Source organism: Cheilinus undulatus, linkage group 6 (genome assembly GCF_018320785.1).
Source record: "Cheilinus undulatus linkage group 6, ASM1832078v1, whole genome shotgun sequence".
Taxonomy (NCBI): domain Eukaryota; kingdom Metazoa; phylum Chordata; class Actinopteri; order Labriformes; family Labridae; genus Cheilinus; species Cheilinus undulatus.
Genome location: NC_054870.1, coordinates 34,066,474 through 34,080,505, shown reverse-complemented (window position 1 = coordinate 34,080,505; position 14,032 = coordinate 34,066,474).

The window sequence follows — 14,032 nt, the reverse complement described above, 5'->3', positions numbered from 1 at the left end:
AGAGTCATTATTAACAAGCCCCTGCATTACATTTAATTAGCATAGAAAGGAGGATTTTGAGATAGTTGCTTCAAAATCAAATTTCTATTTTTACTCATGTGAAAAGTGCAGTATCAAAATTAAGAGTTAATGAAAATGGCACATGTTAGTGTTGCACCATACCTGTTTTCATTCATGACAGTTGAAGATGCTTAAAAGCGAGGAACTTTCAGTGTGCATTAATTTTGCCGTCCCCTGTGGACACAATTGTACGTCTTATCTCCTGGATGATCTTAAAGCAACCCTGTCCAGGTGTGGATAGTGCTTTTCAATAAAAGTCTCATCCTGGAGTGCAGATGGCCTAGTGGTCAGGTTGCACCCCAAGCATGTGGGCCAGGGTTCAAGTCTGGGCTGTGGCTCTTTGACCACATGTCACTCCCCACTCTCCCCTTTCCTATCTGTTCAACAAATGCAAAAAAAAAAAAAAAAAAAAAAGAGGCCCAAAATGGTTTCATTCTTAGCCATCAGTTTTTATCTGTGCTCTGACACCAATTCCCCAACAGCCAATTGAGACATTAAAATTAGAATTGCAGCAATTGACAGTCTTGAAATGTACAGTCCTGTAGCATTTGCTGTAGTAGTTAATTTGACTAAAGCAATGTCCTGGTTTATATGGTGAAGAAAGGATGGCTTTTAACTGACCAGAGTCAGAGGTAAAGGGACTGGAACTTAAAATTACAATTGTTGATGTTGATCATCTAAATACCTGTAAACCAGAGGAGAGGGACTCGTTTCCACATGTTTTCCATGTGTGATTTTGAAAGTCCCTGTAAAAAAACCCTCAGTTTGTTTTGATTTTGGTGCCACATTTGCAGTGTTGATTTCAACTAAAAATACGACTAAAATGTTGGTTGACAACCATTTTCCACAAGAAAAACTAGACCAAGACTAGAAAAAATAGATCCTAAGTGATAAAAACTCTGATCAAGAGTAAGTTTAGTTTTTGTCAGCGATACTAAAATTTGAGTGATGGGCATTCAAACTCCATGCACAAAAGATACAGTCATTTAAATAAGTTAAAGGGATGGCAGGATGATAAGGATTTATCACCAGGCCCAAATTTCTTCAAAGATATTTAAAATATTTCGGTAAAGCCTAAACTTTCAGATAAAACTCCCCAAAATTCAGTAAAAATGGCAGAAATAATCCCCCAAACATCCAAAGAAATTCCCTGATTTTTCCATGAAAGTTCTTGGAAAAATTTGAAAGGACAATCCTCCCCCAAAATCCCCAAAAATTTAGCAATAGATTTCCCAAACTTCTATGAAAATACCCAAAAGTTACAAAGCAACCCCCCTCCCAAAAAAATGAAATAAATAAATAATGATAATAATAACCAGAGGTTGTCTCATCATCAGTTAGAGCTGTAAACAATAACTTACTTTCAATAAAATAAATAAATACAGAAATTGTGTAGAAAATATGTAGGTGGCAACCTATTCATTTAACTCTGTTGTGTACAGCAGTAGGAAGCCAGTCTAGCCTGCCAGGGGGCGAATCCATGATTGTGTGACGCCATGACAAAACTATGAATACCTTTCTTTAACATGACTTAAACATTCCCTGTTATATTTTTGATCCGTTGTTTTTCAAAATTGCAAAAACAACTCACACAAACCAGGTTTTACCACTCAAATGATAAGTACAATGTTATTTTTCCTCTGGTTTGTACCTTGGGTAAAAAAAAAAATTTGGTTCAGTAACTGAGTGAGTCTTAATTCCACAGCTCAGTAGTAAGAAGACAGTAGCAGTCAGAAGTCTAAAAACACAGCTATGGGACCCCCAAATTCCTCTGACACATGCCAATCTCTGCAGGGATCCTGCAGTCTGAGCACACTTTGCACAACCTGTGGAAGCACGAGTCAGACTGGAGGCCGGTCACAGCGTCTGCAGTCAGCGCTGACAACAGTGCCACAGCAGGCCTTCACTTCAAGCAGCTCATAAAAGTCTGTGCAGCTAAAGATAGACACAGGCAGTCAGGGGGACAGCAATAAATCAGAGGGAGACCCCCAGGGCCTGAAGAGAAAGGGTCCTCATATGGCATAGCTTAGCTTGTTGCCATTATGCTAATCCTCAGGCTGTCACTGAACCAAACCCCCTTATGATGACCAAAGACCTGGCTCTGAAATATTTTTACCATCTAGCTGAAGGCTCTGAGGCCTTTTATGGAGCTTTAATGTTCCAAACAATGTCTGAAAGCTTAGTCATTCTTTCAATATGTGCATTATAGCAGCATTTGCTCTTTAGGAAAAGTCTCCCATGCTCTGCACCCAAAGGGCCTCTGCATTCCTGGCTCAGCTGGACATTCAACAGGCCACCACCTGCAGCATGTCAACATACTACACAAGGTTAACAACCCCCCTCCCCTCGCTGTGAAACCATTTACCATCACCCCTGACTGAAAGGTGCAGTAAAAATAGTGTCTGAAAGCACTTAACGGGGTCTGTGTGTGAATGCTGTCCAGCAGTGGAAGCAAAAGACAGAATACAATGCAAACCAAAAATGCAGAAAGAATTAAAGATAGAATAAAAGGAGCAGAGCTGCAGAGGATCCAGATGATGAATTTAATGTTAGAACTGAAGGATGACGTCTTTGACTGACATTTGCCCATGGCTGTTCGTGCTAACAGTGGGGGAAGGAGACACATTGGTGTCTTTCCTCAGCTGTCACTTGAGAGCCTGTGGTGTGAATATGTGAGAAAAAGTGCCCACACTCTGCCTCTCAGCCACATCCACACACTGATACCTCCCTCTGCCACCACCTCGATAAAACCCACATCAGAACATCTTTTGTTCTTCTTCATCGCTTTTGTATCGCTCTTATTGTTTTTCTGCTTCAGATTGATGTGAGACAGTGTGTGGCCTAAAAGACTCTCCAAGCGTTTTTCCTAAGTCATCCTGTCCACATGATTGAGTGACTGTGATAAAAAAAGCATCATTAATTTTGTTTGGCAGCTGAAAGCGCTGTTTAGCTTTGATCTCTGATTCAAGAAACACATCCTTCAGAGAGGAAGGAGCTGCCTCACTCTTCATTAGGTGCACATTCAATCTCCATATTTGCATAACAACCATGAGACGAGGAGAGATTGAGATCTTCTCTGCGGATCCTGTTGCGTTGTTGCTGATTTGCGCAGAGTTGCAGTCGCCTGGTAGCTAACGACGCCCTCTTCATTTCCTATCAGCATCACTTGGCGCCAGAGGAGCTAACAAGAATAACTGGACCAGCCTCCAGGGGCAACTCCTCTAATGTAATATGTACAAGCTGAGTGGCCATCCTTTGATTGGACATCCCTGCTCAATGTTGGTGTAGAAGGTACTAACATAGGCGGACATCCTTCAAAGGTGCTTGAATGAACCTGTGCCGCTACATAACATTACACTTACATTTATTCAAGAGACTCATGTGACTTGGTCAATAAATCGGGCCATGTTTTCTGCTTGAGCGTACATCGCTGCTCCAAAGAACTGGTGGATGACTCAGCCTGAAGGAGCGCTTGAAGATATCCGGCATGGCTGCCGGGAAACACTCCAAGTCTTCATGTTGCAGGCGTGATCGCTCTTCATTTGTGTGCACTGCAGTAAATCAGCCGTGCAGGTCTCCCATTATGGAAGCCATTTGACCCCGTGCATGCTCAACAAGACAAACAGCATCGCTCTTTGGACGCATTCATCATCCCGTATAGATTTACATCTTCTCTGTAGTTTCCCGTCAATCTGATCTACAGTTTTTGTTACACAAACTTTCTACTTTTATGAGCAGAGAGAAGGTAATGTTTCAAAGGCTGACAGAGGATGATTGCCTAATACAGAGGACTTAAAAGGATCAGGGAAATAAATCAGCTTTTAAAAATACAATAAAAATGAAAAAGAGATAGGAACTTCTTGTGAGTCTTTCTCCTTCGGTATAATTTATTTATCACGTTTCATGCCAAGGTCACTAAATGTGCTATAAATGTGCAAAGAATGAAGAACTTCTGAGTAAATGGAAAGACATTAAATAGAAAAAGATATGAACTTTGCACCAAGCCATAGAAGACATTTAAACTTAACATAAAATTAATTATTACTACAGAATAGCGCACACTCTCATTGCAAGATCATTTAACAAAAAGTAACTAAATAATTTAAATGTAAAAATTCCTTTCCTTAACTGAAACTGAATTTTAAAAAAAGGTTTTTACAACAAAATAAACAACTGAAACTGTATTGTGTCTTTTAAAAAGTAACAACAACCCTGATTCAAAAAAAGTTTGGACACTGTGTGAAATGTAATTAAAACATTGCAATGATCATAAACCCATATATGAGTCACAAAAGAAAAAAACAACATATCACATGTTGAAACTAATACATTATACCATTTCAGCTCATTTTGACTCACATGGCAGCAAAAGAAAAAATAGTAGGGACAGGGCCATGCTTACCATTGTGTAGCATCCCCTCTTTTTTTAACAACAGTCTGTAAACAGCTGGGAAGTGAGAAGACTAGCGGCTAGAGTTTAACGGAGAGGAATTTTGTCCCATTCTTTTCTCATTTAGGTTTCTAGCTGCTTAACAGTCCTGGGTCTTCATTTTGTTTTAAAATGTGCCAAATGTTTTCCACTGGGGAAAGATCTAGACTGAAGGCATGCCAGTTTAAGCACCCGGATTCTTCTATTGTGAAGCCATGCTGTTGTGATGCAGTAAGTGGATTATTGTTGTCTTGCTGAGATATGCAAGACCTTCTCAAATGTTGTCTGGATGTTTTTCTGAAACCTCTATTTACTTTCCAGCATTGATAGCGCCTTTCCAGGTGTGTAAGCTGCCCACACCATAGACACAAATGCAACCCCATACCATCAGAGAGCCAGGCTTTTGAACTGTGCACTGATAATAAACTGGATGGTGCCTCTCCTATTTAGTCCACAGGACATGGCATCTGTGATTTCTGAAAAGAATTTCAAATGTTGATTCATCTGACCACTGAACAGTTTTCCATTTTGTCCCAGTCCATTTTAAATTAGCTTTTGCCCGGAGAGGACAGCAGTGTTGCTGGATTGTGTTCACATATGGCCCACAGTGGTGGGTCTTGAGAACCACTAGTCTAGAGTAATTAAAAAATCCTTCCATATTGAGGTCACAGTGGCCTTTCTTTCTGATCCTTACCCAAGATTGAGACAAAAACTAAGAAAACAGTGAACCAGACTAATTGTTACTTTGTTATTAGAGTCTACTTGTTTATATATATTACACATAATCAGGCTTTGGATAAAGACATTCTTTTAGTTGTCTTTTTGAAAGTTGTTTCAACAACCAAAATGAAAATTGAGCTGTTCCTTCACACATGCTGTCAGCTGCACAATAAACACCCACATTTAGCACATAAACAACAGCAGCTCTTAGCTCCACCATTAGCTTGAAATTAGCCTGTTAGCACATTAGCTGCCATAACTAAGCAGCCTTCAGCAGCCAAATGCCATCCTCATATAAAAACACCAACAAATCATCCAGTGCTCTGTCAGCTACACATCACTTAAAAATTCTGCATTACAAATGAAAGTCTTACCATCAGTCATCCCATATTAGCCCTCATAACTGATGATCTCAAATGTAACCTCCACTAAAACAGTAAAATCCAGCCATTGTGTGTTCTATGTACTAGTCCCAAAGAAAGAAAAAAGTGTCCACCATGGACAGTACATTGATGTCCACCCCTCAATGATGGCTCTTACCACAGCTGAAGTTACATTCACTGCTGCAGATATTACCCAGGATGCCCTGAGCATGCCCTCCTAGCTTCAAGGAAGTGACGTGGCACTCTCACCATTGGCCCTAGCATTCAGTGCATTTCTGAATGACATGATTCAGTTCCACTCTGCCAGAGAATTGTTCACAGGTAGATTTACCTATTTCAGTTCAATTCAAACAACTTTCTTAAACCTTCAAGGTGCAAATGGTTCAGAGCAGCTTGTACATAAAAACATAAATATATAACACAGTGACAGAGACAGCAGCAATAAGTGAGAACTCAACAGAGTCCTCTACAACTTTCTGCTTATACCGGACGTTGCATTGGTGTTTTTGCTGCTCAGCGATCTGCTGTTCCTGACTGATTCAAAGACCTTCTATACTATTGATTTAGGGATCCCCCATAGATAAGGCTTGTTTGATGTCATCCATGGTGATCACAAGAATATTGACTGCCTAAATTCGCCATAAAAAGAGGCATTTCGGCCATAAATATCCTTGTCTGCTGTACATCTGCTTGTGAAACCAGCAAAAAATAGATAAATCAACTTTGATAAAGTTAAACCCTGGCTAATGTAAATCCTGTTCTGTAGATGAGTCTATCTCAATTCAGTTTGGTCTGAGTGATCTATAGGCTACTTAAACTGGAAGGTTTTGGAGGATGTAATCCTTAAAGGAGACACAGAGACACAGGGGGTTAAGAGTGAAGGTAGGCCTGAAGAATCCTGGCACACTGCTACAACTACACCACTAATTATGCACCATTAGCATTCTACATTATGCATGGTATATTTTGCATAATGGCATTAATGAATACCAAAAGGAGTATGTTGTAAAAAAAAAAAAAAAAAAAAAAAAATCTGCCGTGCTTCCCAAAGAAGAAAAAAGCTGTATAGACCCCCTTTTTTTTTTTTTTTTTTTTTTTTTGTACAAGACTGTAAACATGTTTATTAAAGCAGTTGCAATGGGTGTTTTAGAATGAGCCCTTATGGGGATTCGTCAGCTTTTGGCCTGTCTCAAGTGGACACTGGGGGAACTACAATTTTCTTTTTTCTAGATATACACACACAACCTGCAAAGACACAAGAGAAAAGCAATGTTTCAAGGCTGCTTTTAGAGTATATAAAGTCCCATCAAGTTAAAAGTCAGGTTACTAAAGTAACAAAGTTTACCACTGTGTGATTTAGTTTTATTCTATGTTTATAAGGTAGACCCCGATCTCATGATCAAGCAGATCTAACATGGCTATAGAGACTAAGAAAGTAAGAAAACTTCCAACGATTACAAATCCTGGCTGCAAAATTTAAATGACAGTTGTTCTGAAGATCTCTTGCTGGGTATAAATCTCTTCAATTCGTTTGCTCTCGTACTACAGGAAACTAAAGAAGAGAATCCCATCATTAGATAAGGGCTCCAGTGTTTTGCTCAAGGACACTTCATGTAGGGTTTAACCGCCTCAGCACTCTCTATATACGGTCATAATTTTGTCCCCAGGGACAGAGCAATGCACAGTGTTACGTAAGACTTCTGAGAGTTGCTGTTTATCGCTGACATTTCCCCCATTTCCCCATCTGCTGACCAAAGCTTTGTTCCTCTTTCGTAGCCTCCAAATGCCATCCAAAAGCAAAAAAAAAAAAAAAATCTCAATGACATCTCGGATCAAAGGCAGTTCTCTGCCTGGGTTTTTCGGGCTGTTGGTGTTTGAAAATGATCTACATGCAGCGCTCTCACAGAAAGATAGATAGCAGAGCAGGATAGAAAGGATAAGAAAACAGGGATAGCCAAGATCCTCATCAGAGCTTCTAATAAACTCCCCTGAGGATCATCAAAGGAGGAGGCCAGCTCGCTTTCAGGCCATGCTGCAGCCATATTTCAAAATCATTCTGTATTGATTGATTCCTCCGCTGACAGGCCTTCCTAAGCACGTTCACGTCAGGAGTCTGACTCAACGTATACTGATGGAAAAAGGAGCAGTTTCTGAATATAGACTCATTAACTTTTCATTATGGGCTCTTATGGGGCTTTGGGAATTTTTCTATTGACCAGCAAATAATGCAAGAAGGCCAGTCTTAGTGTTCAGCTTCCCTTTGCTGTGGGCACAGAGTCATGAAGTAAATGACATTTTCTTGTGTTTGTTTAGGTGACAACACATGACCCTCTACAGGAAAATGCCTGGACACAATAGAGAGCTAGCAACTGAATTATGAGTTGACACTGCCTCATCTGAATTAGATTTTACATACAACCCTATTTCCAAAAAGTTAGGACACTGTATGTAATGTAAAAAAAAGAATAGAATGCAATGATTTGCAAATCTCATAAAACCATTTGTAATTTAGAACATAAATAATTTTGCAGATGTTAAAATAGAGATATTTTACCATTTTATGAAAAATATTAGCTCATTTTGAATTTGATGGCAGCAACACATGTTAAAAAAGTAGGGACGGGGCAACAAAAGACTGGAAAAGTAAGCGGTACAAATGAAATCAGATGCAGGAGCATTTTACTGCCAATAAGATTAATTGTCAGTGGGTCAGTAACATGACTGTGATAAAAGGACAATTTTGGAGAGGCAGAGACTCTCAGAAGTTCATCAGTTTGTGAAAACGGTGTCTTAAAATTGTTCGGCAATTTCATAAAAAATGTTCCTAAATGTTAAATTGCTTAAAAGACTTAAAATATGCCAAAATCTACAGTACATAATATCATCATTATCCAACCATCCATTCATAAGATCCATCCATCCAACTATCCATCCCTCTGTCCTGCATCTTTTTCTTTCTATGTCTGTCCCTCCGTCTGTCCATCCATCCATGAAGCCAGCCAGCCCTTGCTACTGATCTTCTAGCCCTCAGGTGGCATTAAAAACAGGTATGATTCTGTATTGGATAGTACTGCAGTGAAGAAACCATATGTGAACACAATCCAGAAATGCTGCCATCTTTTCTGGGCCAAGGTTCTTTTAAAATTGACTGAGGCAAAACGGAAAACTGTTCTGTGGTCAGATGAATCAAAATTTGAAATTCTTTTTGGAAACACCAACTTAAAAGGAGAGGGACCAGCTTTTTATCAGCACCACAGTACAAAAACCTGGATGTCTGATGATATGAGGTCGCATTGCTGCGTATGGTGAAGGCAGCCTATACATCCAATTAGGCAACAGCCCACTGACGGTGTTTGTGAAGGGAAGGGTGATTGGATGAACGTTCCATCTGTCAGTCATTATGGGTTCTTCTGACAAAGCCTCCAGTCATAAACAGCTTTTCAGATGCACTGAAGCAGAGAAGCACATAGTTGGGAGCCAAAGCAGGCATTGCAAAATAGTCAAACACAGACACATCATGGTTTTTGCCCCATTTTTAATATAGACTTGCTAAATTATGAAAAACTATACCTGTTTGCTATGCTGTATAGCCTAGCTTTTCCACCTGCATCCTGTCTGAATGGCAGCACTCTCAGGAATCACTAGAGGCAAAACGTATCGCAGGCTTGACAGGCATCTGTTGTTATGTCCCTACAGCTAATCCATACCCATAGATACCACCTCTGAAGGTTATCATACCATTAGATCAACTTTGAAACACCTACCTTACAGTAGAAATGTTGCATTTTGTTGCCTCAGGGTCCTTATTGACCTTGCACAGCAGATGTATACGCCTGTTTCCATGGTTCTCACTGGAAAATCCATCTTGTAAAGCTCCCGTCTGAACTGTTTGGGCCTGGTTAGAAAGTGACAGGACCAATCAGCATTGAGGGGCAGTACTTTCGGGTGCGGCGGAGCCGTGATGTAAGCAAGCAGCAACAAGAGGCCGGTGCAGATATGGCAGAAGACATTAGCATGGTTGCTGCTAAAGCGTAAGTTTTATCAGAACTTGACAACATTTTTTTTTTTCATTCATAGAAGAACAAAGAACATCTTTGAGTTGTTTTCTTTTCAAAAACAACAAAAGTCGTGTACTGACATGTCTACAGTCTCCATGGTTTGCGTTATGCAGTTCTGTATGGGGTGTACTTCTCGGCTTTGTTGCTCTGATTGGCCCGTAAAGATGTGACAGACAGAACGTTCATCCAATCACCCTCTGAGTTTTTTTTTTTAAACCGCTCTGCCCTTTCCCAAACACTGTGTATGAGTGCCAGGTTAGGTCCTTATTAATTCAGCAGAAAACTATTTCTACCTGGAGAACCTGATTCGACCACCTGGTCAATCACCTTGTGTCTGCAGCAGCTGCTCCGGCTATTGTTTAGTTTTTCTCTTATGGCAACTGCAGTTTTGCACTTGGGAGGTTTTAAATTAAATAACACATGTTTTTTAAATAAAGTTGACTTTTCCATGAGATCCAAATAAGGCATCCCTCACAGCAAATTCCCAGAGTGAAAAAAATGGGAAGTAAACAAAAAAGAGTGATTTTCAGAGTACATTCCTGCACTTAGACTCCAGCTAGTGTTTAGTGATGCTCCTGTGCAGTGTTAAAAAAGTAGTTCATTCACATGGTGTTGAGAGCAGTGATCAGCACTGCTCCTGAGTGCATTCCCAACAACTTTGTTGCCTACATTGCCACTTCAAATCTGAGGAGTAAGTTTTCCCATCATGCATTGTGTGTTTAGATGTATTTTAGATGTTTTTAGATGTATTTATATGATGATGTGTTTAGATGTTGCTCGTTGTACAGTTATCAATGCTGGATTTTATTTGCTCATGTTTCTGGTGGATTATGGTTGATCTTGATGCTGAATATATATGCACCATGAGTGACACTGACACAAAGAATTAGGAGCTATCTGTCTCTTTGCTTTATCTTGACTAGAAAATACTAGCAAAGCCATAATGTCCAGTGTGAATTGGCAGATTTAAGAGGTATGGTAGAGCATTATCTGGACATCAAACTATTTAAAATGCTCAGTCATATAAACTCCATGCATGAAAAAATATATAGCGTTACAAAGTGTTAACTATTAACCCTGAGAAAAAGTTCACCTGCATTAAACTCAAGATGTGAGTTAATTTTACAGTTAAAAATCAACTCCCAGAAAAGAGCTACTTTAACTCAGCTCTAGCGTTTATTCGATGGTCTCACATGTACACTGAGATTGAGTTGATTTTAACTCACACAGAGTTTATTCCAGTGACCTGAATTTGCTGCGCTAATGCAAACCTGTTTGATATTTACAAGGTTTATTAACTTAATAGCCTCTTGCTTTGTGCATTACAGTTTTAAAGGGGACATATTTACCCTTTTAAGACAAGTTTATTTTGGTCTCAGAGGTCCCCAAAACATGCCTGTTAAGTCTGTTGCTGAAAAGACACTCCAGTGTAGGATTTTTGTGTGTCTAAAAACCCCTCCGTTTCAGCCCTGCTCAGAACGAGCCGTTTCTGTGTCTGTGGCTTTAAATGTTAATTAGCTGACTGACTCCGCCCCTGACCATGCCCCTCTCAGGAAATGGATGTCGCTTAATAGATGTGGCTCTCCTGATCCCCCTCTCAACTGGCAGCTGAGAGAAGGATCAGGAGAGGAGGGCGGAACTTTCTCCCAAGTGGGGAGGGCCAACTGAACCTGGGGGCGGGTACTATCTCCCCACATGACATCATAAGGGGAAAATCTGAGAACAGCTTGTTTTAGCACACACTTGGAAAGTTGGAGAAAGAGAGGAGGGAGGGAATGGACTTTTCTGGTACTTGAGGGGATTGTTGACAGGCCACGGTCACATATTTTTGCAAGAAAAGCCTGAAAAAGAGTTTTTTGCATGATATGTTCCCTTTAAAGAGTAATGTTTCCCCTGGAAATGTGTCTTTGTAAGTCTGTGGTTGCTGTTGTCCTGATACAGTGATAGTTTTACTCCATCCCATGCTGAGTGTGACCAAAGGTGTAACATCGCACTCCGACCCACAGCCATCAGTGAATGTAGTCAGAGGTGAAAGAAGCTTGAAATGTGAGTCATACTCTGCTTTCAGCTTGCTGTAGAGATTCTTTTTAAAGGGAGGTGTTTCTCATTAAAGTCAGTGATAAATAAGGACTGGGTTTCTTTGCTCAGTAGATGCGAGACGTTAAGGTTCAGCAGTGGTGTGGTGACATTTTTAAAACAAGGATGTGACAGGAATTAGTCTGCCATCTGCTCCCCTAAACAAGGGCCATTTCCAAAAATCCGTCCTCAAAAATAAACTCCTCAGCATCCGGAAATCTAAATTTCTATTCAAGGATGATGCATTGAAGATTGTGGTGCCAGGCAGAGTGATGAGATGTCTGAAGACGTCTCTAATGGCTCTGCAATGCCAGCTCTGGTGGCGAGGATTGTGGACAGATGGCACTGAAACTGTTTCCGTCAGCCATGAGTGTCCCCTCAGTTGGCACAAGTCAACTTTTGTGTTGATGCTTCACATATTATGTCATTCTCTGAAGCAATTCAGGCTCAACCTGGTCCAAAACGTGTATGAAAGTAGAGGAAGCACAATCACACACCATATCCACCTGTAACAGTGAAGTTGAAGCAGCAGTTTGACTTTTTACACCCGACATGGCCTGAGGATGAGCACCACCGCTGCAAATCAGCACCTTGTCATATTGGCCGGCTCTGACTGCCACTTACTGAGTCACATCTCCAGAGGTGGATGGACAAAAAAACTGCAATTTTGAGTGGTGTGAGGCCATAGGGAGTGTTGGCCCAGCTTGACAGAGCCTGGCGTGATGAGGAAGCTGTGAAGCGAGGGTAAACTGCCGTGGTTAGCGGGGCAGCGCGGATGACATGCTCGCCTCTGTAGGCGCTGGTCATTTCATGGCATCTTGAGATGTGTGTGGAGCCAGAGCTACATCTCTCTGGCCCTGATAATGGAGTGTGTGATGAAAATAACTATTATCATTACAGCTATCCGCGTCATCAGCACCAGCATTGGCAGTCACATTTGTTCTGGGCCTCAAAGCACTTTAATGATTGAGTCTCTCGAGACGTAAGTTGAAATGAACATCTTGATGTGAAAATCCTTCAAACTAGTGTAGTTTCACTGTGACCTTACTATATTTTCATCTTGATGTTTCTGAATGCTGCTATTTTAGCCTTTCAGCTGCCTTTCAGATTTATGCCAACAGAAAATTAGACCTAACGAGAATACAATAGCCGCACACTTCAAGCAGCTATATTTAATCATGACTCTTAGAAAGCATTTGCAGTCACTTGAATTTTCCAACCTTTTGCTCATACAGAATCAGAAAGGTAGATGTAGCTTACCAATAAGCTGCTCTAAATGTTGTGATTCACTCTCACAGCTGTTATTGTGTCTATTTTCAGCAGCTGTTTGCCACAAAGCTATAGAGACCCACTGTTAAAGCTCCTATGAGGAGTACTTGGATGGTCATGACACAGATTGAAATTAATATTGATGCTTCTCTCTGACCTACAAAAGCAAACAAGAGCATCAGAAACCAGATTGATCATGTCTATATTGTATTTTGTTCATGTTTGTCACCACTGCCACTGGGTAGGTGTTGGATGAAGTCACAGGAAACAACTGTGGTCGGCATTTAACCAAGCAAAGATTCCTCATAAGAGGTCAATTAAACTGCTGAAAGGGAACAGGATGAGATATAGTCAAAAATACTTCATTTTCACACATAGGACACGACTGCAAACCAACAGTTACAGTACATTCAGAAAGTAATCAGACCTTCACATTTTTCATTTTTTTCATGTTGCAGTCTGATGCAACAGTTGAAAAAATATTTTCAAGTGAACATAGATTTTAAAAATTTGCAAATTCGTTAGAAATATCGCATTGACATAAGTATTCTTGAAACTGAGCTCAGATGCCTCCTATTTCTCTTGATCTTTGTTGAGATATTTCTACATCTTAATTGAAGTCCACCTGTGTAAATTAAATTAATTAGACATGATTTAGAAAAGCACACACCTCTCTATAGAAGGCCTCACAGCTGCCATTGTATATCAGAGCAAAAAAACCAAGCCATGAGGTCAAAGGAACTGCCTGCAGAGCTCAGAGACAGGATTGTTGCAAGGCACACATATGAGGAAGGCTTCAAAAAAAGTTCTGCTGCACTGAAGTTCAAGAGCGTAGTGGCATCCATAATTCTCAAATGGAAGAAGTGTGGTAAAAACCAGGACTCTTCCAAAAACTAGTCGTCTGGCAAAACTGAACCATCGGGGGACCAAGAACCTGATGGTCACTCTGGCTGAGCTCCAGAGATCCTGTGTGGAGACTGAACTCAGTTCCAGAAGGACAACCATCACTGCAGCCCATTCATCTATTTTGCACTGAG